Source organism: Ailuropoda melanoleuca, chromosome 11 (assembly GCF_002007445.2).
Source record: "Ailuropoda melanoleuca isolate Jingjing chromosome 11, ASM200744v2, whole genome shotgun sequence".
NCBI classification, from domain to species: domain Eukaryota; kingdom Metazoa; phylum Chordata; class Mammalia; order Carnivora; family Ursidae; genus Ailuropoda; species Ailuropoda melanoleuca.
Window position 1 is genome coordinate 69,430,577 of NC_048228.1, and position 26,571 is coordinate 69,457,147.

General features: G+C 42.3%; 1 protein-coding gene across 5 annotated transcripts in view; it reads left to right on the forward strand.

Moving 5' to 3' along the window:
- LNX1 (ligand of numb-protein X 1) overlaps positions 1-26,571 on the forward strand; it is a 383,575-nt gene that overhangs the window by 318,368 nt on the left and 38,636 nt on the right. The gene's annotated exons all lie outside the window — the stretch shown is intronic.

Here is a 26,571-nt window from a genome sequence, read left to right on the forward strand (position 1 = left end):
GGCTGTACCCCTGGTCCAATGAGGAATCAGAAGTCAGGCTCACTGAGAGAAGGGAACCACGCTGATGAACAGAAAAACCCTGATATGCCCAGAGGAGTCCAAGCACTTCCTATGTGGAACGAAGTGGTGAGAGGGCGCAGGCTGACTAGACGGAACCGACAACTGCTCTGGAGCTAAGAACCCCTGGAATAACTGAGCCAGCCCCCGCCTTGCGGAAACGGATTCTGGGCGTGGGGAAGTCACACAGATCCGCTCTCAAAAAGATTTTGAAGCCATCAGACAGCACCACAGCAAATTAGGAAAACACATTTAAGTGGTAAATTCCTAAAAGAGAAGGAAGTTAGTTACAGTGGATAATTCAATAAGCTATTTTCCTAAGTCAGGTTATTTGTACCATGAACCTGAGAATTAGCTAGTCTGTTGAACATATAGAATTAAAACTATATCCATTCACCGAAATTTGACCTCAAGTTATAAAGATGAAATGACCTTGGTGCTGAGACTATACACCTGGATTTTTTCATTCCCAAAGATCTGTTTCAGTTGCAGCTAACGTCTATAAGCACAACCTTGGATTTTTGTGGGGGAGGGGCAGGAGGGGAAGTCAGGGCGCAGAAAGAAGAGTCTGAAACCTCATTTGACTCAGCACGTATTTGACCTCTAATTCATGCATTCCCTACCCCTCATTTAGCTTTCTTTTTTTTTTTTAGTTGACCTACAATATTAGTTTCAGGTGTACAACTAGAGTTCCGACAGACATATTGTGAAGTGATCACCATGATAAATTTAACTTCTACCTGACAGCATACAAAGTTGTTAGGGTATTAATTTCATTCCCCATGCTGCACATTACACCTGCATGACTTATTTCATAATTGGAACTTTGTACTTTACAACCCCCTTCCTCTATTTTGCCAATCCCTGGGGACCCCCTCCCCTCTGGCAACCACCAGATTGTTCTCTGAATCTATAAATCTGTTTTTGTTCATTAGTTTTTTTAGATTTCATGTATAAATGAAATCATACGTTGTCTTCTTTTCACTTGCTTCACTTAGTATATTATTCTCTAGGTCCATCCATGTTGCCACAATGGCAAGATTTCCCCATTTTTATGGCTGGGTAGTATTTTTTGTATATATACATATACATATATATAAAACATCTTCTCCATCCATCTGTTGATGGACACTTAGGGTGCTTTCGTATCTTGGCTGTTGTAAATAATGTTGCATGAACATAGGGGGGCATATATTTTTTTGAACTATTGTCTTTGTTTTGTTCAGATCAATACCTAGAAATGGAATTGCTGGATCATATGCTCCATACTGTTTTTCATAGTGGCTGCAACATTTTGCATTCCTACCAACAGCACGAGGGTTCCCTTTTCTCTATATCCTCAGTAACACTTATTTCTTGTGTTTGATAATAGCCATTCTGACAGGCGTGAGGTGACATTTCATTGTGGTTTTGATTTGCATTTTCCTGATTAGTGAATTGACCATCTTTTCATGTGTCAGTTGGCCATCTGTATGTCTTCTTTGGAAAAATGTGTATTCAGGTCCTCTGCCTCCCCCCCCTTTTTTTGGTTTTGCTTTTTAAGGATTTTATTTATTTGAAGGGGAGAGCACAGGTGAGAGCATGAGTGAGGGAGGGGAGGAGGGAGAAGCAGGCTGCCCACTGAGCAGGGAGCCCAGCACAGGGCTCCATCCCAGCACCCTGGGATCATGACCTGAGCTGAAAGCAGACACTTAACCAACTGAGCCATCCAGGTGCCCCCCATTTTTTAAAAATTGGATTGTTTTTTTTGGATGTTGTTTAGTATTCTTTATATATTTTGGACATTAATCCCTTATCAGTTACATTATTTGCAAATATTTTCTCCCCCTTAATAGGTTGCCTTTATGTGTTGCTGATTGCTTCCTTTGCTATGCAAAAGTTTAGTCTGATGTAGTCTCATTTATTTTTGCTTTTGTTACTCTTGCCTGAGGAGACAGACCCCCAAAAATATGACGTCGAAGACTAACATCAAACAGCTCACTGCCTGTGTTTTCTTGTAAGAGTTTTATGATTTACAGTCTTACATATAAGTTTTTAATTCATTTTGAGTCTACTCTTGTATATGGTGTAAGAAAGTGGTCCAGATTCATTCTTTTGCACAAGCTGTTTAGTTTTCCCAGCACCATTTATTGAAGCATCTTTTCTCCATTGTCCACTTTTCCCTCCTTTGTCAAAGATTAATTGAATATAATAGCCCAGGTTTATTTCTGAGCTCTCCATTTTGTTACATGGATCTATGTGTCTATTTTTGTACTAGTACCATACTGTTTTGATTACTATGGTTTGTAGTATTGTTTGAAATCAGGGATCCTGAAACCTCCAGCATTGTTCTTTCTCAAGATTGCTTTTGCTGTTTGAGATCTTTTGTGGTTTTGTCTGTTTTGGAATTTGTTCTAGTTCTGTGAAAAATGCCATTGGTATTTTGAAGGGGATTGTATTGAATCTGTAGATTGTTTTGGGTAGTATGAACATTTCAATGAGAATAATTCTTCCAATCCATGAGCACCGACTATCTTCCCATTTGTGTTGTCTTCAATTTCTTTCATCAGCGTCTTACAGTTTTCAGAGTGCAAGTCTTTCACCTCCTTGGTTAAACTTATTCCCAGGTATTTTATTCTTTTTAATGCAATTATAAATGGGAATATTTCCTTAGTTCATCTGAGAGTTCATTATTAGTGTATAAAAATGCAACAGATTTATGTATATTAATTTTGATTCCTGCAACTTTACTGAATTCTTTGATTCTAATAGTTTCTGGGTGGAGTCTTTAGGGTATCCTATCATCTGCGCATAGTGACGGCTTTACTTCTTTACCAATTCAGATGTCTTTCATTTGTTGTCTGATTGCTTTGGCTAGGATTTCCAATACTATGTTGAATAAAAGTGATGAGAAGAGGGATCCTTGTCTTATTCCTGATCTTTGAGGAAAACATTCAGCTTCTCACCATTGAGTATGATGTTAGCCGTGGGTTGGTCCTGTATGGCCTTTATCATATTGAGGTATGTTACTTCTATATCCACATTGTTGAGAGTTTTTATCGTAATTGGATATTGAACTTTTATCAGATGCTTTTTCTATATCTATGAAGATTACATAATTTTTATCCTTTTTTGTTTTTAATGTTTATCATATTGATTTTTTTTTGTATGTGTGGATATTGAACTATTTCTAGTTTTATACTGTTGGGTTGGGAAAAGATGCTTGATGTGATTTCAGTCTTCTTATATTGAGACTTGTTTTGTGGCCTAACATGTGATCTATCCTGGGGGATGTTCTATGTGCACTTGAAGAATTTGTATTCTGCTGTTTTTGGATAGAATGCTCTATATATCTATTAAGTCCATCTGGTCTAATGTGTTGTTTAAGGCCAGTGTTTCCTTATTTATTTGCTATCTAGATGGTCTCTCCATTGATATAAGGGGGTTGTTATTAATATTAATTATTAAACTATTACTGTCAATTCTCCTTTTATATCTGTTAATATTTGCTTTATGTATTTAGGTGCCCCTATGTTGGGTATTGCAAGTGTTCAGTCCTTTTGTTGGGTTGATCCCTTTAGCATCATGCAATGCCCTTCTTTCTCTCTTATTATAGTATTTGTTTTAAAGTCTATTTTTTCAGGAGGGCACCTGGCTGGCTCAGTTGGTAGAGCATGTGACCCTTGATTTAGGGGTTATGACATGTTCAAGCCCCATGTTGGGTGAAGAGCCTACTAAAATAAATAAATACATACGTACATACAAACATACAAGCATAGTCTATTTTGTGTGATACAAGAGTTGCTAACCCCATTTCTTTTGGAGTTTTGGTTTTGGGGTTTTTGTTTTTGTTTTGCTTCCATGTACATGGGCTATCTTTTTCCATCCCTTCACTTTCAGTCTGTATGTGTCTTTAGGTCTAAAGTGAGTGCCTTGTAGGAAGCATATAGGTGGGTCTTGTATTTTTATCCATTCAGTCACCCAATGTCTTTAGATTGGAGCATTTAGTCCATTTACATTTAAAGTAATTATTGATAGGTATGCATATATTGCCATTTTGTTTATTGTTTTCTAGTGTTTTTGTGACTTTGTAGTTCTTTGCTGTTCCTTTCTTCTTCTCTTGCTCTCTTCCCTTGTGACTTGGTGACTTTCCTTAGTGTTATGTTTGTATTTTTTTTTCTCTTTATTTTCTGTGTATCTGTTCTAGGAATTTGTTTTTGGTTACTGTAAGATTCATATATAATGTCCTATGTATATAGCTGTTTAAGTTGGTGGGTGTTTAAGTTCAAATGCGTTATAAAAGCACTATATTTTTACTACACCCCCATGATTTGTTTTTGATGTCATATTTTGCATCTTATTTTGTGTATCCCTTGACTAATTACCGTAGGTCTAGATGACTGTACCACTTGTCTTTAGGCTTCATATCAGCTATGTGAGTGGTTGATCTACTACCTGTACCCTACACTTACCTTTACCAGTGATTTCGTTTTCATAATTTTCTTATTTCTATGTATGGCCTGTTCTTTTCCATTTTTAGAAGTCCCTTTAAGGTTTCTTGTAAGGTCAATATAGTGACGGACTCCTTTATCTTTTACTTGTCTGGGTAAGTTTTTTTTTTTTCCTTTTGGCACTTTAAATATATTGTACCACTCTCTTCTGGTCTGTAAAGTTTCTGCTGAAAGTCAGCTAACAGTCTTTTGGGGGTTCCCTTGTATATAACCGGTTTTTCTGTTGCTGCTTTTGAGATTCTCTTTCACTGGTGACAGTTTGATTATAATGTGTTCAGTGTGAGCCTTTTCGGGTTTATCTTATTTGGTAGACTCTGTGCTTCCCAGACGTGGATGTCTGTTTCATTCACCAGGTTAGAGAAGTTTTCAACCATTATTTCTTCAGATAGATTTTCTGCCCCTTTCTTTGTCTCTTCTTTGAGACCCAATGTCTCAGAAATGTTAGTATGTTTGATGTTGTCCCAGAGGTCCTTTAGACTATTTTTTAAAATTCTTTTTTCCTTTTTATGTTTTGATTATGTGAAATATATTGATTACTATTCTCTTCCAGACCACCAATCCATTCATCATATAATCTGTTGTTGATTCCCTCTAGTGTATTTTTCATTTCAGTGATTGCATTCTTCAGCTCTGATTGTTTTTTTTTTTTATATTTCCTATCATTCTGTTGAAGTCCTGACCGTATTCATCTATTACTCTTCTGAGTTCAGAGAACACTTTTATGACCGTTACTTTGAACTCTTGATCTGGTAGATTGCTTATCTCTGTTGTTTTGTTCTTTTCTGAGGTGTTGTCTTGTTCTTTCATTTGGAACATATGCTTCTGTCTCATTCTACTGAACTCTCTGAGCCTCCATGTATTAGGTAGGTCAGTTATGTCTTCCAGTCTCGAAGAGGTGGCTTTCTGTAGAAAGCATCCTGTGGGGCACGGTGGTGCAAATCCTCCTAGCCGTCCAAGCCAGGTGCTCCCAGGTTTCCCCTCTGCAGTCCGCATGCTGTCTTCTGCTGTGGTTGGGCCACAACTGTTACGTGTGCACTAGTGAGCTGGGCTGACCCCAGCCCATCTGGCTGAGAGACCCAGCTGTGATTGCTGCAGGCATGCTGGCAGACAGGCAGCCCTCTAGTACAGCTGGCTCTGAGGTCTGGCTGTGACTGTTGTGAGTGCTGTAGTGGGGGGGCTGTCCACCCTTCCCACCCCTGGAAAGGGCTGCTTGGAGGGGGTGCCAGTGATGGCTGAGGGTGCACGCCAGGTATGGTGGGGAGAGGATCACTCAGGAGAAGCTCTGGCTGGGGCAGGTGGGTTGGGCAGGACGAGTTCTCAGGGGAACACTAGGGTAGGGTGGGTGGTGCTAACACAGTACATAGAGGGCATCAGAAATGGCCGTGCCAGTGTCAGGCCAGCTAGGTAGAAGGGAAGTCAATTTAAAAAAAAAAAAAGTGATGCCCACCAGCACTTCACTCACCAGAGAATGTTCCAGTATGCCCTAAAATTAGTCAGTGGATTTCCTTCACATGTACCCCCAGGTGCTTTTCAAGCTGCTGCCTCTGTGCTGTGACTGGAGCAAGGGAGGTTGTGCCTGTGCCCTTTAAAACCAGAGTCTCCCTTTCCTACTGCCTTCTGGCTCTCTACCTAAGCACCGCTGGTTTCCAAAGCCAGACGTTATGGGGGCTCATCTTCCCAGGGTAGGGAGCCCAATGTGCGGCCCAGATCTTCATTCCTCAGGGAAAGCCTGTATGGTTGGACACCCCCCACCCCTGCCATGCATGGGTCATTGGGTCTGGAGTGTGGTCCCGACGAGACTGTATCTCTCCCCCTCCTACAAATCTCAGGGTGATATTTTCTTTATATCCTTAGTTGCGTAAGATCTTTTCTGCTAGTCCTCAGGTCATTTTCAGAGATAGCTGTTCCAAATGTAGTTCTGCTTTGTCTGTCAGAGGGGGTGAGCTCGGGAGCTTCTTCCTCTGCCATCTGGATCCCGCCCCCAGCTAGCTTTCATTTTCTATTCCTATAGAATGATGAGTGTCCAGCTTGCAAAAAGGAATTTGCTCTGGATTTTATTTTATTCTACAAAGATTGTGAGACTTCTATGGAGCCAGCTGCTGGGGGGGGGGGTAAAGATTTTAAGCCGCACTCTCTACCAGTAAAAAGCTCATGACTTAACTGGGGAGACAGGAATTTCCAACTGGAAAGTGCTGGAGGTTACAAAGGCTCAAAAGAAAAGACTAATTTTATCCTGGGGCTTAAGAAAGCCTTTTAAGAAATGACCCTTAAGCTGGGTCTTGAGCTCAGAGTAGAGTTTTGTTGGGCAAAGAAAGTGGGGACAGGGAATTTTAAGCAGACACCAGAGCAGACAGAAAGGCACTGGGATGGTTGCAATTCCTGTCCAGAGCAGGACAGTGTTTGGCGTGGCTGGAGGGAAGAGCCTCTCGTCGCTGTGATTGTGAAAGCTGGGGGCCAGTTTGTACTGTATCTTTACCAGCTGCTTGGCCGGCGGTTTTCATCAGGCTTTAAATGTCATCCCAAAAGTAGTCCTTATAGTCTGAAGTTGCAGCCTTTGGTTTTCCCACTTAGAACCAGGGATTGGTGGGTTGATTGGTTGGTAGTTTGGCCCAAGAATGCAGGAAAATGGAAACCGTTCACAAGTAGCTGTTGTGTGTTGTTTACATAGTAACCTGAACTCATCATTTTACATCAATATTTATAAATTCCCCAAAGTGAATTTCTGATGTAAACATGGGGATGAACATTGAAGAATGTGTCCTGTGATTAGGTTTTTTGTTTGTTCATATTACCATTGATTAGAAGAAGTTTCTTGTCCAACAGGACTTAAAGTATCCTGGAATCTTTACTAAATTTTTTGTTCCCTAAAAAGTCCCCAAACATACTATAATGCATATCCTTGAGGCAACTTCCAAACAAATGGTCTCTATTTTTAAAAAATCAAATGTCAATAGCCAAGCAATTATTTTGATTAAACGATAATCAGATACTGGCAATTTGCAATGTCCAATTTGCAAATTACCCCTTTACCCATTTTATTAAATGACAGGGTACGCGCTAACCCTGATCACGTGGTATTTCCTAAAAATGTGACTGAGCTAACAAAGAACTTCATTATTTTAACCATCAGCCCAAATTGCCATTGTCTTCCCCAGACACACCCCTTTCCTGGCATCCTTAGTACTTACCCTAAGAGGGACAAGTTCTCAGCCACAGGATGATAGCATTGCCTACCATGTTTTTGATTCAAGAAACTTCCTGATTCTGTCCACCATTAAGAAGTTTTGAAGAATTGAGCTATTTCTATTCACTAGCCTAAGTGATCATTCTCTCCCCGTGGTGGTGATGGCCGGTGAACTTTGATTGAGGGTCAGAAATATTTCCGTGATTTTTCTGAGGTCAGATTAGAGCTAAAATTGCAGGAAACCAGCATCTCTGTGGCTGGCTGGATAAGCTAATTTGGGCTGAAAACATGGAACTGCAGAAATAGGAGATTGAAGAATTCGGTTTGAATATTCTTGGTTTACCAGCTGTATGGTTTTGGGAAAGAGGCAGAGCTTTAATTCCTCTTCTTAAATGTGTAACAAAAGGGACTCTAGCCCACATTGAGTGGCTTTGGGAGTTCTAAATGAGAGTGAAAGAAGAGTGAGGGCATGTGAGGCATGTGAAGGCCCTGTGGCTGCAAACAGCTATAAAATGTAGATTACTATTTGTGCAACACATGAGTGCTTTCTGGAAGTTCCCAAATCCAGCACAAATTCCCACCTGTACACTCTGAGTCCCTCCACATGAGACCTTCAGATCATGTATAAATTAGAAGAACGTGCCCCCTTGGCAAGTGGACAGTTAGTTTTTTTCTTCTTTTCTTTTCTTCCCTTTTTCTCTTCTTTCTCTTTCTTTCTCTTTTTCTTTTTTCTTTCTCTTCCTTTCTCTTTCTTGTTTTCTTTCGCTTTCTTTTTTCTTTTTCTTTCCCTTTCTCTCGCTTTCTCTTTTTTCTTTCCCTTTCTCTTTTTCTTTTTTCTTTTTCTTTTCCTTCCTTTCTTTCTTTTGCTTTCTTTTTTCTTTTTTCTTTCCCTTTCTCTTTTTTCTTTTTCTTTCTTTCTTTCTTTCTTTCTTTCTTTCTTTCTTTCTTTCTTTCTTTTTCTTTCTTTCTTTCTCTTTCTTTCTTCTTTTTTTTGAAGAAAGGGTCCCTTCCTATTGGCAGATGCATCCTGTGCTGGCACTTGGCTGGGAAGGCAGAGCACTAGCTGAGTGTCAGCCCCCTGAAGCCCTCAGTTGGCCCCCCTTGTGCAGTAGCCAAACTATGTTTATTTCCCCTAAACCCTATAATCTCCTCAGCAATGCAGTTAACTTTCCAGGAATTTGATTGGTTCTAGAAGTAACATTTTCTGCTAGAAAGACATGGGATTGAAGTGAAGCACATTTTTCATGTTTTGATCTGCCATTTACTAATTGTGTTAGAATGAATGACTTCAAAGGAAAGCATCTTGGTGGTCTTGTTATGTGACCTTGGGTGAGTGACTTAGCATCTCCAAATCTGTTTCTTTATTTGTGCGATGGAGATCACCAACATGTTCATCCCCAGGGTTGGTGGTATTAAATGTGGGATACCATGTCTGGGAGGGTAGTATAGGACTCAATAAACATGCATTTCCTCGAGTGCCACTTCTGCTGCTGTCTCCAAACCTGGCTCTTTGGTTTTCCCTGGGACAGGAATCCTTACTCTTTATAACTAGTTCTTCAAATCACAACTTCAAGATAATGACTTTAACGCTAACAAGGTCCAAGGAAAGTTTTGTTGACTGTAACTTCAAAACGGGGGAAAAAAACACACACTTTAGTTTAAACCATAGGACTATTTCTTATCAAACCATGTCTTCTAAAAACAAATCAAAACTATTAACATTAAGAGAGTAGATATCAGCCAAATCTGTTTTTGTTTTCAGTGGAACAAAGACCCTTATCCAAAAACGTCAGTGACCCTTATCCAAAAACGTCAGTTTTATATAATCCAGTTGATGGTCAATTTAAGAATAGGCTGGCCAGCCAGATTACAATTAAGTTCATAGAAAAAGTTGTCCTCTGAAAATCAGTGCTCAGTATCCTGATTTTCAAAATCCTCTACTATAATTAACCAAATCCTCTATCATTGAGGGACGAGCAGGAGAATGGGGGAGACTGTGGATGGAGCCCTCATAGGGTATTTCGGGACAGTTGGCGGAGTAAAGAGAGCTACTAATTGTTTCAAGAGTCTGAAGCTATACCTGAATGCACAGTGATTTCTACAATATATTTGGGTCTATCTTCACTCAAAAAGGCCAAAACTGAACTTCCAAGGTCACCTATAAAGCAGAAAATTAATGGTCTCCTCCTAGTAGGCCACCAGCTGATTTTATGAGATGTGTATATTCATATTTGAAAACTCACTGTACACGGCTTGAGATAATTTTCAAAGTTCAAAATACAGGGGTCTTCCTCTGTAACAATACTTTGACAGGAATATAAACCCATGCCCAGGTGGGTATTTCCTTGGAAGCTTTCTAGAGGGTCCTGTTGTTCAATTTGGATGGAGGTCTACTTGATTATTTATCTGCATTTATATTATGATAAACAACTGATAAGTGAAATGCTTAGCATCTTAATACAAATGTAAAATTCTAGACCAATTCAGATCCGAAGGATGTTAGCACCGAATTCCATCCCATGAAGATGTGGGTCCTTGCAGTTTGTGATAATGCTCTGCAGCTTCACTTCTGAGTCTCTTGTTTCTATTTTTGGCAGGGCAAAATCTTGATTTGAACAACTTGAAGTCCACATTGCTCTAATAAATCTGGAGACTGTGTTTATTCCCTCGGGAATAATTGGACAGATTAAAATGTTTGACCCCAGTGATTTCAGTGTGGTTCTCTGGTGATAGATTTTAGTCATGAATAGGTTGAGTGATAAATTGGATGGCTGGCAAGTGGCCAAAGTTTAAGTTTCACTTAATTTTTTTTTTTATTCCCTTTCTTTGCTTTCTCTTCCCTAGGGACTGTTGAATTTCTAGAGAAGTAAAAAGAATAAGAATCAAATGGATTGAAACCTAAAAGGCAACCTTAGAGCCCACAAGTGATAGAAAGTAGGAGCCAGGGCCAGGTTCAGGATTCAGCCAGGGTAATAGGAGTCAAAACTAAACACTGAAGTTTTGAAGGGTTGGTAGTAAAGACAGAGCCTTTAAATGTAGGCAAACCCTAAACTCAGTCGAAAATCATTAAGAGCACATGATGGGCAAGTAGTAACTTAAGACATTGACCCACCTCCAAGGATCTTATAATTTTAGCATTCAGTGTGTGTGTGTGTGTGTGTGTGTGTGTGTGTGTGTGTGTGTGTTGGAGAAGCAGGTGTGGAAATGGATGATAAAGTAAAGGGGTGTTATTAAAATTACTTCAATTTTTACATAAGACTGTCAAGCCAAAATGTATCCACCCAGCTTTATTAAAGATACTTGTCATAGGGGCGCCTGGGTGGCATAGCGTTTAAGCGTCTGCCTTCGGCTCAGGGCATGATCCCGGTGTTGTGGGATCGAGCCCCACATCAGGCTCCTCTGCTATGAGCCTGCTTCTTCCTCTCCCACTCCCCCTGCTTGTGTTCCCTCTCTCGCTGGCTGTCTCTATCTCTGTCAAATAAATAAATAAAATCTTTTTTTAAAAAAAGATACTTGTCATAAACAATCATGGTATTTCAGGAAGGACATGGTCAGATAATCATTAACAGTATACAGTTTTCAAACTTTATTCTTCAATGAACCACCAGAATCAGACTATAAAACCCAGGGAATAGGGTGACATTTTTACATAGGCAGTTGGAATCAAGAATTTAATTATTGAAATATCCCTGCATCATAATTCAAGCATTCATTAAGAGCCTCCTATATACCAAATACTCAGCATGGCTCCCAGTAGGGATTTATCATTTTAGGCCTGTAGTTAGAGCTAAAAGAGAATCCACTAGGTTCTACTTGAAGGTTTTAACCACTTAAGGTAATAGGGGAAAAAAAAAAAAAACCTTCGATATGCTTACTGTGATCCATAGGAATCCATCATTGTGTTTATTGAGGTGGTATTTCAACTTACCCCTTGAGCTATATATGAGTTTTGGGAATAGTTTGGCTATCCTTTGATAGGTTGTTTGCCTGGTTATATCTTCATTATAGCATGCCAGTAAACAAAACTAAGAATTCAATTGCTAGCATTTTAGATGAAATAGATTCGTGCAGCACATTATAGCCTCCCACACACACTGTGGAAGATCAGGTTAAGTAGTTACTGTCCAGTGGAGGAGATGGCAATGAGTCTTAATTTATCCCCTTATCCAAGTCCATGTGATTTCAGCAGAGAAAGAAAGCTTATTCCACGTCTGTCCCAGGGGGCATTGGCATAACTAGGTTCCAGCACCCCAGACTTTATCCCAGACCATTCTCCGCACAGCATTTAAGGAAGAATGGGGAAGATGTCTCAGCTACTCTGAAAGCAAAGACACCTGGTCACACAGACCTCAATAATGAAGTGATTTCAAGAATTCACACAGCAGTGATTGGTCAGTGGGCAGATTGTGCAAAGAAGATTGTGTAATTTGACCAATTAAATTCTGTGAGATGGAAAGGATTAGAGTAGTTCTCACCCATGGCCACACTTTGGGATTACCTTGGAGAGCTTTATGAAAACCCCAATATTTAGTAGACTGACCCCAGACATTCTGATTTAGTTGGTCTGGGGTGCCTGATAGGCTGGATCTTAAAAATCTTCCCGGGTCACCTATTGTTCAGCCAAGTTGAGAACCACTGGATAGTGTAATAAGCATGTTGATACACTGATAGCAGTGTTATTTCACAATATATCTCAAAAACCTTAAAAATGTGTATTCACTTGGTCCAGTTATGGAAAAGCAACACAAAAACTGAAATATATATGTATTTACGTGTCTCTGCATTGAAAAGAAGTTGGAAGTATTTGCGTGGCTTTTCTTTGGAAAAGGTTATTTTCCAAAGGTTATTTTATAGGTTATTTTCATTTTTATGTATTTTCAAAAATTTCTTTCCTGAACCTCTGTTGCTTTGAAATTTAAAAAGACCATTTGTATTGGACTCTAATAAAACTAGGAAACATTTCACAAATACATCATGTCTTCACCGCTTTATGCAAGACACAGTCTCAGGGAGTTTTGATCTAGTCAAAGACACATACCAATGTCCATCAGCATTCCGTGTTGGTCCGTGGTAAACACCAAGGTCTTGGGGTAAAACAAGTGTGGCTCATACTGTCCTTGCCTGTCTGCCTGTCTGCCTGTCTTTCCTCTGTGCTAGATTCCTAAGAGGGAAGAGTCTTTTTTTTTTAATAATAATTTTTTTTATTATGTTAGTCACCATACAGTACATCCCTGGTTTTTGATGTAATAAGAGGGACGAGTCTTAGGAGCACCCAGCCTTGTGCCTTACATTTGGTGGACTGTAGCCACACTCAAATATTTGTGGAATGAATGAATGAATGAGCGAAGAGAGATTCCTCTGACACTCCAAAGGAGACAGTGGGATTGGGGCAGGCTTTGCATGAATGAGTTGGATTTGTTTGGACGGTGTCCACTCCATGTGAGGAGCCAGCTTGGACAAAAAGCTGGGGTGGAGGCGGGTGTGACGTGAGGAGGAATGGTTTGTAGACTGCTCAACTGCAGAGACCCTTGTCTGGAGCGGCAGCTGTGCCAAACCAAAGGAATCGAGCAGAGGGATAGGCGGAAGGTGGGCCTGGTGAGAGAGATGGAGAAGGAGAGGCTTCCAGGGGTCCAAGAAGTGCATAACGGGGTCCCTCACTTTCCCTGTGCATAGAAGTGTCCCCTCCCTCCATTTGCATAACACGATTTGGGGGAAAGGAAATAGGATTCACACAAGGGAAAGGTGGTTTCCTTTCAATATAGTGAAAGGGAAGAGGAGGTTTCTTCAGCAAATAGAAACGGGCTGATAAAATAGGATTTTTGTTGGTTTCATGCAGAAAGATTTGTCACAGAAGAGTCAAATATCTTTGCATGACACATTCTCAGACAGAGTGAGGAAGAACACACTTTCTCACCATCTGAGTGTCGGGTGTTCTGTCCAGGAGAGCTCCTGACACCCAGCTCTGAAAGGGCCCGGAGAAAGTCCAGCATTTCACAGTTGTCCTAAGAACTGGAATGGAATGCACTTTGAGGAATGAAGGAAATGCTTTAAAATGTCATTTGGGAATAATTTCAACTCAAATGCCCTACTGCCGTCCTCCACCCCCACCTCCATGCCAAGGCATCACCTCTGTACAGCCCCTGGGGTTGTGCGGACACTCAAAAAAGACTTCCTGAGCTGATGGGGAGCTAGGCTGCTTTCAAAGCCAGTCAGGAAACCTCCCTGGGCAGCAATCCGATATTTAAAAAACCCCACCACTACGAAATCCACCCTTTCCCAGTTCTCCTAAAAACATTTCCTAGTCAGTCCTGAAATAGAAAGTACAGTTGACCCACAGCCTGGTTTCCCGAAAATGAAAAGCTAAACGTTGGTTATTTCCAAGTGTTTTAAAGGTAGAGATGACAATTCTGAATGGAACCAAGAATGGCAGAGACCCAATGTTAACCAGAAAGACCACCCCCCACCCCCGCCACCACCACACACACACACACCCTAAATCCATGGACAGTGGATGGAAAACTCAAATCCTCTGTGGCATGAGAATTGTCTGCACTTCCCACCCCCCGCCCCAGAGTGTCCAGGAAAACAACTCCGTGACCCTGAAGAGGCTGGAGCCTCAGAATGGATAAACCATTCTGACATCTCTGTGAAGAATGGACGTGGCATCTGGACCGTGCCCGAGCCCTCAGCCCTCCCTCATTAACCACTGTCAACTTCACATCTGGTTGCGGCTTTGGAGCCGGCGCAGTCACCCCAGGGAGCAGCGCTGGTATTCATCAGGCGCTGCTGCCTACTGGCTGGGCTCTTCCTAACTGAACCGCGCAGGCCACCCTTCTAGTTACTGGGAGCTCTGGAATCCGCGCAGTGCGGGCCTGCAAGGTGCTGCGCCAAGCTCGAAGGTGGCCTCTGGGTGCCCTTCGAGGAGGGTGTGGTGCGAGCACATGCCGGGAGGCCCCTGAAATGCCCAGGGCCCCACCCAGGTGGTCTCTGGTTCTATTGCATCGTGGCAAAAATCTATGAAAAAGAAAAAGACGTAGGCAGCTTGGTGAAGGGTATGTTATTTGGAGTCAGAACTCTGACTTGGAATTCTATCTCTGCGGCTTACGGGGTGACCAGCTCATCCTGGTTTACCTGGGGCTGACCTGGAAATCCCTAGGGGCATCTGGGTGGCTCATTTGGTTAAGGGGCGGATTCTTGATTTCAGCTCAGGTCATGATCTCAGAGTCGTGGGATCGAGCCCTGAGTTGGGCTCTGTATTCAGCGAGGAGTCTGCTTGTCCCTCTCCCTCTGCTCTTCCCCTCGCTCTCTTGCTCTCTCATTCTCTCGCTCTCAAATAAATCTTAAAAAACAAAAACAAAAAAAACTGGGAATGCTCATTCCAGGACCCCAGTCAGTCCTAGGCAAACCGGAATGTTTGGTCACCTTGGATGTTAACTGTGTAACCCTGGGCACATGAACTTTTGTATGAAGTTTCCCCGTCTGCACAGCAGGGATGATATTATCTACCTCATTATTTTGGTGGGAGGATTAAATGAAAGAGGGTGAAGTGCTTAGACCTGCGCGACCCATGTGAAGGACCACATGTGTGCATTTACCATGAGAATACTTGACAGTTACATGGTTTCAATTGACAGCAAAATCCCAGGCTGAGGATGGATGGTTGACTCTCAGCGCCTTTGCTGTCTGTTGCAGCATCTTGGGTGATGTGACTTCTCTCAGCCTCGTTTGCCCCGTTTGTAAAATGGGAATACTAGAACTCGCTGGGGCAGTATTTGGTCCGATACACCACGAATACTGTGCCTGGTGATAAAGACCAAGCCCAGAGCAAAGGAGAGCTCGGGTGGTTACTGTTAGGACTTACTATTAGCAGGAGAGACCACGTATCCCTCGCCAGTGCGGGGCAGGCGCGTCTGCCCCTCTTCTCCCGCCGACACAGGATCCCCTTCTCCACAGGGCACACGTCCCCAGGCCCCGAGTAGATGCCTGAGACTGCTGATTACCCAACCCTCTATGTACTGTGTTCTCCTATACATACATACTTGTGATAAAGCTTAATTTATCAATTAGGCACCGTGAGACATTGACAATACAATAGAATAATTCTAATGCTATACTATAGTGGGCGTGAATGATCTCTCTCAAAATCTTATTGTACGGTACTCACCCTTGTCCTTCTTGTGACAAAGTGAGACGAAACGCTGCGGGACGAGTAGGGGTGAGTGACAGGCATGCTGTAGCAGGAGGCCGCTACTGACCTAACTATAGGTCGGAAGGAGAATCTTCTGTTTCCAGCTAGACCGTAGATAACGGGGGGATACTGTAAATCCTGGTTTCCCCCCAAATGCTGTGATTTATCCTGTGCATTTGAATACGAATGCCTGGACTGAGAGGCGCCCTGTGGAAGAGGAACAGACCACCTAGAGATGCCCACACACCCCGAGAGGGTCACCTGAAGCCTCTGCCTCTTAGGAGGAAGAATGGCAGGGACACAGCGAGTCCAAGGGCATTTGGGACCACTGTACCTGCCTCCCCCACCCACCGACCCACCAGCAGGCTCTACAGACACGGCCCTGTTGATGTGGCAAAAGTGAAGGCATAGACAACGCCCAGCTCCCTGATCGCACCTGTCAGCTGCAAGCCTGAACACGCCAATGGGCCCCACTTGGCAGCTCCTGGGTTTGCATTCTTCAGAGCACCACTCGGTACCTGATGGGGGACCCCATCTGTAGGAAAGAGTATAAGGTTATATGGGGTTCCTGTGGCTCAGTCGGTTAAGCATCCGGTTCTTGATTTCAGCTCAGGGCATGACCTTGGGGTCGTAGGATCGAGACCTGCATTGGGCTCCACGTTCAGCCGGCAGTCTGCTTGAGATTCTCTCTCTCCCTCTCCCTCTACCTCTGTCCTCTCCCCAACCCCCACTCTCTCTCTGTCTAAAATCTTAAATGGCAGGGACACAGCGAGTCCAAGGGCATTTGGGACCTGTCTAAAATCTTAAAAAAAAAAAAAGAATATAAAGTTATAAATAACCTGCTTCTAAGGTTCTTTGCTTTTTCCCTGCCTCCTACATTGCAGTCAGCTCTGAATCCTCCGTGACCAGGGTGCATGGTATCTTATGGTCCTAAAGTGCATGCCTCAACTAAAAGTCTTGGGTTCAAATCTTAGTGCCGCTACTTACCAGCTGTGTGACCTTAGGAAATCTACTTACTCTCTCGGGGCCTTAATTTCTCACTAGCAAATGGTGATAGGGATCTTCCTTATTGAGCGGACGTGAGGACCGAACGGGTTGATCTGCGTAAAGCAGGTGGAATAGCACCTGGTCTGTAGTAAGTACACCGTGCTGGCTGTAATTATACCTTATTAACTCATGAGCTGAGATCTGAAGGATAAAAAGATGTAGGCATAGATTGTCTTACAGACCTAACTCTGTAAACAAATAGAAAAAAATAGAAAAGGAGAGTCGTTCACATTAGGTTAAAGAATATCTACTTCTTCCCTGCCTCCTGCAAAAGACTGACACCCCGCAGAGATTGGCCAACTGTTTCTAACGTGTGCACGGCAGTGGGTGATCTGTCCCGTAGATCGCCGTAGGAACAGATCAGCATGTTGGGGAAACCAAGTCAAATGTGCTTGCTTAGGCTGTCCGTCGGACCCATTCGTTTCCTGAGCCGATTCTTCCTAAAGTGCAGCCTGCACCTCTCCCCCACCTCACCGTGCCTGAGTCAAGAGGCTGGCGTTCCAGCTGCCCAAAGCTTGGCCTGCATTTCCCCATTGCTTTCCAGTGTGTTTTTAATTTTCCTTTTCTGGTATTCATTAACAAGTGAGGCAGGGGTGGTTGGAATTGCTGGGGACATTTTCCCTAGTGGTTTGGAGGCAGAAGAAAGGGACTAATGAGAGGAAGGAGTATGTGGTCGGTGGTGATGTAAGAAGTCCATCGGCTCCCCAGGGGGAGAGCCTTTCAGGCTCAAGTTCATACTCCAGGTCTAAACGAATTCCCAGAGGGTGGGCTTGACCAACTGATGACCTCTCTTACTTATTAACTGATGTTTACGTCACTTGTGACTACACAAAAGTGCTAATGACTTTTTTTCATGTATGGTTTCTAGTAGCTTCATGAGCGGTCATGTAATTCGATCCCAGGGAACATGGGTTTTAACTTAGAGTAGGAGAAAAAGGAGTCCAGACAAGGAGGAATGACTTTACCTAACATCCTTCAACCAAAGAGATTATTGAAGAAGTTGCAGGTATAGTGAGTGAATTATAGAAACTATCCAATCTGAACTCAGGAAGTTCCCTAAGGGGGTCGTGTGCTCAGGACTAGGCTGCCTGAGAACAAGAGGAATCCTATGAATAGGAGTGGTGTTACTGTTACTTGAGTCTTATCCAAGTAACATGATCAGGATTAATTCACAAGGGTGGGTCCTGCTCGAGGGTGGGCTCAGGGAGCTCAAATGGGACTCTTTCGGGAGATGATGACTGACGCATTTATTTTTATCTTAAACACAAGAATTTCTAGTACTGTGCATCAAAACAATCATGAAACACTAGTCATCATATATTTAAAATATATAGCCTGCCTTCTTCGGGGGGGGGGGAAAGATAGCCTGCAACAAATAAAACACATCTGGGCCAGCACAATTAAAAGTATCAACAGAAAGCATCTGATGAAAGGAGCGAGGGGAAAATATAGCACAGGGCATTATGCTAAGTGAAGTAAGTCAAAGACAAATCACGTATGATCTCACTTAAATGGTGACTATGAAAAAAACAAGTCCCTAGATACAGAGAACAGATTGGTGGTGGGCGGGAGGGGGTTGGGGGTGTGAAATGCGTGAAGGGTGTAAAAAGGGACAACTGTCCAGTTATAAAATAAGCCTTGGAGCTTAACGCATAGCATGGTGACTATAGTTAATAATACTGTATTGCATATTTGAAAGTTGCTGAAAGGAGGTCTTGAAAGTTCTCATTACAAGGCAAATGTGACTGTATAGGTCACATTTAGGCTGCTAAGTGGACTTACTGTGATCCTTTGGTAACATATACAAATATCAAATCATGCTGACTTGATGTATACCTGAAATGAATAATGTCATATGTCAATTATATTTCAATAAAATCCATCAAAAGAAAAAAAGCTATCTGGGCCAGCACAATTAAGTATAAACAGAAAGCATCTAATAAAAGGAATAAGAAAAAAGAGCTGTTTCCCGAATGTCTTAGGCTGCTGACATACCCACGTCCATGAGTGCTGTGAGCACACTGTTGAGAATTTCATGGTGAGTGAGACAAGCTGGACTTTCAATCTCACGGAAGATGTGTTCTTTTCAGGGGAGACATGTATTTACAAGGGAAGCAAGTAAACCTACAAAATAATTTCCAAACATGTTTAGGCCAGGAAGTGGAATCAGGTGCTGGTGGGAGAGGTGGTCCCTTTTAGATGGACAGTCAGTCTCTGAGGAGGTGACTTTGAGACTTCCACTGTCAACTTCATCCCTCAGGCTCCCTCCTCCCCTCTCAAGTGTTGGCGTTGGATTTCTCAATGCCCAATTATCTCCTGCCCCCATGGGCATGGCTTAATCCTGCTGAACCTCGGAAGTGGATTATGGACCGGTAGTCAGGTGTCTTGGGTTTTAACCCCTACACACTCCCAGCATCTGTCCTCCTCTTTGGTCTCTCTTCAGCTCTGTTTTCTCCTTCCCATCAATGTCCCTTGGGACAAAGTCCACACTGAGCCCAAAATGCTGGTCCCCACCGCATACTTGCATCCTTGGGGCCTTTGAATGTAGCATTCATATCTAGACTGCCACACCAACGTCCTTCATTTTTCTAGACTCGGCTCTAGTTTCATGGCCTCTGGGAAGCCTTTCCTGGTTACCTCCAAGCAGAGGGAGTGTCCCCTTCCTCTGAACTCTTGACACTTGGCTCATACCTCTATCTCTTTCAGATAATGTGGCATGGTGATTTTTTGTTTTCATGTTCATCTCCTTGAGTGCATACACTGTGTAGAGTTTTGTGGGGTTTTTTGCATCCATAGTGTCTAACATCATGCCTGATATACAATAACGATGCTAATTACCGCTCATTGCTCCTATATTCCAGGTACTCTTAGGCACTTTGCATGGATCTTTAAATCTTATGGTAAACATTATTGTGCCTATTTTATATCTGGGAAATGAGGCTTAGGGATTAAAGAACTTGTTCAAAGTCACAGAGCAGGAAGGTGGCAGACTTAGGATTCCCACCCAGATGTTTTAAACTTGAAAGGCCTTGCTGTTTCCACTTCACTGTGCAATCTTTCTCAGGAAGCACTCCATATGTGTATATTGAATGAAAAACAAAGTATTTTAAAATCACTCGCCCTGCTCTACCAGCATAATCCATCAAAAGATGTATGGTAACTATTACTTAGTCCTATGTGTGTACTAGTTTTGGAACCCAGATCAAATAAAATCCTATTGGGCTTTAAGGAGGGATTTTTTTAAAAAGTTACTAGGGAAGTATGTGAAAAGGGGAAGGGGAATAAAAAAAAAATGTCTGCCCTCTTCCCTCTCATCTTTCTCCTCTAGAGTTGAGGTGAGGGAAATTAAAGGAACATCATGAGCTTGCTGAGGGGGAAAAAGGAGACAGGCATCCCAGGACAATCACGATAATTATGTTGTGGGATCATGGGGTGAATCCATCCATTCCCTGTTTGATAATTTCAATAAAGTGAACACCAGAAGGGTGACTGTTGCTTAGTTCAACTCAACAAATGTTGACTGAGTGCCTGCCGTAGTGAATGCACATGCTATTCAGACCCTCTAAGAGGCATCTGAGGAAGCAAGACTTTGGCCCTTTATAGACTTGCCCAGAGCTAAGTGGTTGGCTGGGGCAGAGCTAATGTGCCTCAAACGTAGGTGGGGAGTGACGTGGAAATCCACAAGATGACTCTTCCCCCAGCACCAATACGAGCACCAACGAGGAAGTCATCATGTTCCTAGAAGGATCAAGATTTCACAGTTTGGTTATATTGGCTAAATTTTAGAACCAGACTCTTCCCCAGCCTTCCTTTGGAGCTTGCATACTGTAGAGAAAAAATAAGCAGGGGGGAGGGATTGGGGATAGAATGTGCCAGAAAAAAAAAAAAGTTGCTTTAAAGAGGGTGGTCAGGGAAGGTGGACTGAAGATGAGGGAGCAGACCAGGTGGGAACCTGGAGAGAGTGTTCCAGACAGGCAACAGCAGAATGCAAAGCCCCCCAAAGCAGGAATGTTCTGGGCCCTGTGAGAGCCAGCAGGAGGTGAATGCGTGAGGGGTGGGGATGAAGGCAGAAGCAATGGGACAGAGAACACAGGACCTTGCCAGCCGTTGTGAGTGCCTTATGCTCTGTGGAGAATAGGTGGGGAAGGGAGACCAGTGTAGAAGCAGGAAAGCCTCTTAGGACGCTGTTGCAATAATCCAGGCGTTGGTGATGGTCGCCTGGACCGGGATGGTGACAGTGGAAGTGATGAGAAGTAGTTGGACTCTGGATATTATCTTCTTGGTTATATTGGAGTGTTAAAGAAAGAAAGGAATTGGGGCTGACTCTGAGGTTTTGGGCCTGAACAACAGGAAGGATGTAAGGTGCTGTTCAATAAAGCTGGGAAGATGTGGGAAGAGCTGGTTTGGCAGGGAAGCTGAGGGTGTTTGGATATGTTAAGTTCAAGGTGCCTATGAGATGTGGAAGTGAAGACATGGAGGAAGCAGGTTGATATATGAGGCTGGGGCGCAGGGGAAGTTCTGGGCTGGAGGCCAGGCCATGGGAGGGGAGAAAGCATGGAACCCCACAGCCTCGATTCCAGTCCCAGCTCCACTCTGTGAACCTAGACAAGGCTTTCTTCCCTGCTGACTTCCCTATCCTCATCTTTGAGGTGGAGGTGGTGTTGTGACTATTACAGGGAAGTTGGGAGGGTTAAAGAAGACCACATATGTAGAGCGTAACACAGTACATAGTGGATCAATAGGTAATCGCTGGCTTCTGCCCAACCCCCTTCTGGGTTTCCAGACCCTGTAGGGAGCCCACAGTCCATACATATCGGGCAAAGTCTAGAATGTCAGCATGAGGAATTGGGACTATCTGATAAGCAGTGGAAATTTAGTAAAATAAATTGTGTTGGCAAGGTTAGGATGGATTGGATGGGGAGAAAGACCAGGAATGAGAGATGGGCTGGGTTGTGTTGCAAAGCAAAGGAGGTACAGGGACAGGAGGGCCAGGGTGGTGGCACAGGAGATGGAGCACACACGTTCGAGGCCCACTCTCAGTCTGCAGCATCACCAGCACCTTGAAAAAGCTTTCTTGGAGCCAAATCACCATGGGTTCCTGAGAATCTCAATGGCCTGTCCCCCTGTTGCCTTGTCCAAGGACACAAACAAGAGCCTATTGCTATCTCATGGTGACCATGTCTCTTGCAGCAGTCCCCTGGCCTGGCCCCGAGGACCTTGAGCAAAATTTGAGTCACTCTTCCTGTTCAGTGGAGCAGCTGAAGCCTAAGACCCAGCCATTGGCAGGGGAACTCACTTCCCTCCAGAACTCCAGATCTTGATTCTCTTTGCCTGAAAGAACAAATACATCCATTAGGGTTGAATGGCTCCCTTTCTCATTATGTAATAGCTCAGGGCAAGTAATTAGCTCTCTTCACAGCGAAAGACCAAACAGTTGAGAATTCAGTCTCCTCCTCTGACTTCTCTGACTAGAAATACGGCTGAGTAGAAAATCCCAAATAAAATATTAAAATGCAAGCAGAACTGACAAGTACATTTAACAAGGTTGCAGGACACAAGGTTAACTTAAAAAATCAATTGCATGTCTCACTACTTGCAAAGAACAAATGGAAACTGAAATTAAGATATGTTCTAGACAGTTATGTCTTCTGTGACTAGAAACAGTTTTATATCTCCCTTTCCAATCGGTAAGCTGTTTACTACCTTTTCTTGCCATATTGCACTGGTAAGAACCTCTAGTGCCGTACTGAAAAGGAATAGTGAGAAAGGATCTCTCTGTCTTGTTCCTGATTTCAGTGAAAAAGCACTCATCTTTCAACATTAGACATGTTAGCTGTGAATGTCTTCTAGATATTCCCCGGTTGAAGAATTTCCTTCTTATCCCTACTTTGCTGAGAGGTATATACATATAATATTGAATTTTATTAAATTATTTCTGTACATACAAAACAATAGGACTGGGGCAAATCATGAAAGGGAAGCCCCTTTTGGAGCCATCTCCCCTACACATAGGTACACACACCCTCACTCAAGTGCAGACAGAGGGAGATTGGGGAAAGACTAAAAAGGGTAGCACTGCCTCAAAGGGGACTGAAAGGAGAGAAATGGGTAAGACCCACTCACTGGCAGGGTTTGTTTGTTCTAATTCCCAGAGGTAGAAATTGTCATCCCTTGAGGTAGATCTGGCCTACAGATGTGGGTTTTGTTTGGCCCATGCCATGGGTTTTAAAATGTTGAATTTGTTGTTAACTTTTAAAAATCAAAAGACTGGGGGCGCCTGGGTGGCACAGCGGTTAAGCGTCTGCCTTTGGCTCAGGGCGTGATCCCGGCGTTATGGGATCGAGCCCCACATCAGGCTCCTCTGCTATGAGCCTGCTTCTTCCTCTCCCGCTCCCTCTGCGTGTGTTCCCTCTCTCACTGGCTGTCTCTATCTCTGTCGAATAAATAAATAAAATCTTTAAAAAATAAAATAAAATAAAATAAATAAAAATCAAAAGACTGCACATTAGACACTGGATTTCAGCTTATAAAATTTTCATTCCATCAACACTAGGCTGTTTTTTTTTTCTTGAGGTGTAACTGACATATAACTATATTAGTGATTAATTTCAGGTATACAACATAATGACTTGATATTGTGAAATGATCACCACAGTAAGTCTAATTAACATCATCAATTGCATAGTTACAAATTTTTATTTTGGGGAAAAATTTTAAGATATACTCTCCTCCCAACTTTCAACTATGCAATTCAGTATTATTAACTATCGTCACTATGCTATACATTACATCCCTACGACTTTTTTATTTTGTAACTGATGTTTATCTTTTTGGTCCCCTTTGCCTATTTTACCTACCCCTACATTCCCTCTCTGGCAACCCACAACGTGTTTCTATCAGCTTTGGGGTTTTTTTGTTTTGTTTTTGCTGCTGCTGTTTTAGATTCCACATCTAAGTGGAGTCATACCATACTTGTCTTTCTCTGACTTACGGCACTTAGCATAATGCCCTCAAGGTCCACCCATGTTGTCACAAATGGCAAGATTTCCTTCTTTTTTATAGTTCAATAATATTTTATTGTATATATACCATATTTTCTTTATCCATTCCTTTATTGATGGACACTTACATTGTTTCCATTTCTTAGCTTTTGTGAATAATGCTGCAGTGAACATTGCAGCATGTGGATGTGTTTTTGAACTGGTGCTTTGTTTTCTTCAGATAAATACCTAGAAGTGAATTGCTGGATCATAGGATATTTCTATTTTTAGTTTTTTTGAGGAACCTCCATACTGTTTTCCAGAGTGGCTGCTTCAATTTACGTTCCCATGAGCAGCACACAAGGGTTACCTTTTCTCCATATCCTCACCGAAACTTATTTCTTGGTCTTTAGTAATAGCCATTGTAACAGGTGATATCTCAGTGATATCTCATCGTGGTTTTCATTTGCATTTCCCTTACAATTAGTGATGTTGAGCATGTTTTCACATTCCTGTTGGTCATCTGTATATGCCCATTTTTAATCTGATTGTTTTCTGTTATTGCATGAATTCTTTGTGTATTTTGGACAGTAACCCTTTATCAGATATGATTTGCAAATATTTTCTTCCATTTTGTAGTTTGCCTTTTCATTTTGATGGTGGTTTCCTGTGCTGTGCAGAAGCTTGTTAGCTTGATGTCATCCCACTTGTTGATTTTTGCTTTTGTTGCCTTTGCTTTTGGTGTCAGGTCCAAAAAGTCATCACCAAGACCGATGTCAAGAAGCTTACTGCTTATGTTTTCTTCTAGTTGTATGGTTTCAGGTCTTACCTTCAAGTCTTTAGTCCATTTTGAGCTAATTTTTGGATATGGTGTAAAACAGTGGTCCAGCTTCATTCTTTTGCGTGTGGCTGTCCAGTTCTCCAGCACCATTTATTGAAGAGACAGCCCTTTTCTCATTATATTCTTGCTGCTTTTGTCATAAATTAATTGATCATATATGCGTGGGTTTATATCTGAACTCTATTCTCTCCCATAGATCCATACATCTCTTTTTATGCCAATCTATAATGTTTTGATTGCTATGGCTTTGTAAAATAGTTAGAAATCAGGCAATGCCTACAGCTTTGTTCTTTCTCAAGACTGCTTTGGCTGTTGGAAGACTCTTGTGGTTCCACACAAATTTTAGATTATTCTATTTCTGTGAAAAATAGCTTTGGAAGTTTGATAGGCATTGCATTGAATCTAGATTGCTGTGGATGGTATGGGCACTTGAACAATATTAATTCTTCTAATCCATGAGCACAGAGTATCTTTCCATTTATTTGTACCATCTCCAACTTCTTTCATCAGCGTCTTACAGTTTTCAGTGTACAGATCTTTCACCTCTTTGGTTAAATTTATTCTGAGGTATTTTACTTTGATGCAGTTGTAAGTGGAATGGTTTTCTTAATTATCAGAGATTGTTAGTATATAGAATCACAACAGATTTTGTATATTGATTTTATATCCTGCAACTTTACTGAGTTCATTGCTTAGTTCTAATAGTCTTTTGTTGGAACCTTTAGGGTTTTCTCTAATATCATGTTATTTGCCAATAGTGACAGGTTTACGTCTTCCTGTCCAGTTTGGATCTATCTTATTTCTTTTTCTCAACTAACTTCTCTTAGGCTGGTCTGCTGGAGACAAGGACCAGTGAAGGCCTGTAGCAGCTGCTGGACCCTTGAAATGGAGCAGCACACCTCACCACGGTCCCCACCTGGCCTCGCCATCCTCATTTCCTCCCTTCAGTAGCATATGAGTTTACAAGACTTGGTTTAAAGTAGGATCAAACTGGGCAATTAATGAACTCAATATGAAGAACAGACTTGATGTCTACCTAGTTCAGAAGTGAACAAAGAGGGAAAGAACGTGAGGAAAGTTAGATCAAAGGGAGGTTGTGTAGTCAGCCAGACTATTACGGTGAGGTATTGAGGCTCTTTCTTACAGACAATGTATATTCTTCTATCCTAAGCGGCTAAGTTCACTGTCAGAAGGGACCCCTCCACTCCAAAACAGCTCATGCTTCCTGGTTGGCTGAATTCAGCAGGACACCCCATCAGAGCCTCTGTGAATTATGTTGGGGTCTATCCTGCTTCAGGTCAACTCCTGTTAGTAGCAAACTCATGGACTTGGGAATTTTTGCAAGAAGGGAGTTCATTTTCTCTTCTTGCTCCCCATCCTCTTGCAAAAACAAAACAAAACAAACAAAAAGAAAAAAAAATTCCATGGCACATCCATTGTCCACTTCTTATATTAAGACTGATATGCCTTTGCTAATTTTGGTATAGGAGCTCAGGATCCCAACACAATTATTACCAAAAAAAAAAAAAATTGATTTTTGGAGTTGCTTTGTTGAACAGATGGCATATCCAAAGTGCATAGTTTGGTTGAAAAATGGTTTTTTTATGTTCCTTGTGTTCATCCTTCAAGTTCATGGCCATCACCCATCAGCACCTGAGAGTACTTAGTGCTCGGGATAACTAAAAGGGAGAATAAATCCTGCTTGCTTTGAACACAGCCCAGGGTTCACTGTACGTTCCTGTGCTGGCCCATGCTAATCGGCTCTTCCCTGCTCCTCCCCTCTT